Source organism: Bactrocera tryoni, unplaced genomic scaffold (assembly GCF_016617805.1).
Source record: "Bactrocera tryoni isolate S06 unplaced genomic scaffold, CSIRO_BtryS06_freeze2 scaffold_25, whole genome shotgun sequence".
NCBI classification, from domain to species: Eukaryota; Metazoa; Arthropoda; class Insecta; order Diptera; family Tephritidae; genus Bactrocera; species Bactrocera tryoni.
In genome coordinates this window covers 10,372,350-10,374,520 of record NW_024395977.1, presented here as the reverse complement: position 1 = coordinate 10,374,520, position 2,171 = coordinate 10,372,350, and positions in this window count along the sequence as shown.

The following is a 2,171-nucleotide window of genomic DNA, read 5'->3' as shown; positions in this document are numbered from 1 at the left end:
CAAGTGTGTGCGTGTGTGTGTTTTAATAATTTGCCCAGCGAGCATTTATGTAGACATAACAAGTAAGGAAGGGCTAAGTTCGGGTGTCACCGAACATTTTATACTCTCGCATGATAAAGTGATAATCGAGATTTCATTATCAGTCAATTACATATTTTTCAAATACCGTAATTTTGTAAAGTTTTATTCCGCTATCATCGTTGATTCCTAATGTACATATACATGTATTATACAGAGAAGGCATCAGATGGAATTCAAAATAGCGTTATATTGGAAGAAGGCGTGGTTGTGAACCGATTTCAACCCATATTTTCGTACATGTCATCAGGGTGTTAAGAAAATATTATATACCGAATTTCATTGAAATCGGTCTAGTAGTTCCTGAGATATGGTTTTTGGTCCATAAGTGGGCGAGGCCACGCCCATTTTCAATTTTTAAAAAAAGCTTGGGTGCAGCTTCCTTCTGCCATTTCTTCCGTAAAATTTAGTGTTTCTGACATTTTTTGTTAGTCGGTTAACGCACTTTTAGTGATTTTCAACATAACCTTTGTATGGGAGGTGGGCGTGGTTATTATCCGAGTTCTTCCATTTTTGAACTGTATTTGGAAATACCTGAAGAAAACGACTCTGTAGAGTTTGGCTGACATAGCTATAGTCGTTTCCGAGATATGTACAAAAAACTTAGTAGGGGGCGGGGCCACGCCCACTTTTCCAAAACAATTGCGTCCAAATATGCCCCTCCCTAATGCGATCCTTTGTGCCAAATTTCACTTTAATATCTTTATTTATGGCTTAGTTATGACACTTTATAGGTTTTCGGTTTCCGCCATTTTGTGGGCGTGGCAGTTGGCCGATTTTGCCCATCTTCGAACTTAACCTTCTTATGAAGCCAAAGAATACGTGTACCAAGTTTCATCATGATATCTCAATTTTTACTCAAGTTACAGCTTGCACGGACGGACGGACAGCCGGACGGACGGGCAGACAGACATCCGGATTTCGACTCTACTCGTCACCCTGATCACTTTGGTATATATAACCCTATATCTGACTCTTTTAGTTTTAGGACTTACAAACAACCGTTATGTGAACAAAACTATAATACTCTCCTTAGCAACATTGTTGCGAGAGTATAAAAATAAACGTTTTGTGAGCGTTCAAGTCTGTGACCTTTACAAAATAACAATATATTCTAAATATAACAATAATAATAACTTATCCTGTGCAAATATGCTGAACTAAATCTTTTAATTTCATCTTTAACAAAAGGTATATTCAGAACTGAATGAAGAACGGCACATGAAGAACGAACATTGTTATGAACCAAGGTGCGTTTGTAATTAATCTTAGGCTTTTCGATTGGTATCTTTGTAGAATTTCAATATTTGAATTACAAGCAGTGCCCCAAAGTTGCACACCGTATGTCCATATAGGTTTTAGTATAGATTTATGTATATAATAGTAATTCATTTTCAAGATATAACTGCGATGTACGCCCAAGTAGCCAATAAAGTTGTTTTGGTTTTTATTTTAATTGTTTATTTTTGGCTGGTGCGTGTGTGTTTAATTTAATTTCCTGTGGGTGCATATAATATTTGATATTACATATATGTATGTACATACATACACTTATGTATATTGAAATTTGGTATTAATTATATATATTTTATATTTATCTTTATATTTATTTAAAATTTTTTAGATGAGGCCCCAACGCAATTATTTCAACCGGTGCGCCCGTACAAAGTTGCTGCGTTAGCAACTGTGCCGGTGGAGCAAAACTTTTGCGTTTCCTAAAACGGAAGTTGCTAGAAATAATTGGGTGAAGGCCTGCAATCTTCAGTTACCACTGAAAAAACATTTATATATACATATGTGAAAGACATTTTCACAGCAAAGATATCTCGTCAAGGCGCATTTTAAATGAAGCTCTTCCTGTGCTAAATTTAGAATTTGAAGCTGACGAAACTAGTCAGCAATCGCCACAGTGGGTTTTGCCGCCGGTTGTACAAACATATGATGTTTTAAAAACCGAGTGTACAACACCAAATGATATGTCATTTGAAGAGATGGGAAATCCAAATGACATATCATTTCAAGAATTTGAAAAATATTCCCGCCTTCATGAAATAGAAATGAAGTGCGAAGATAGTGGGAATATCACTGTTCGC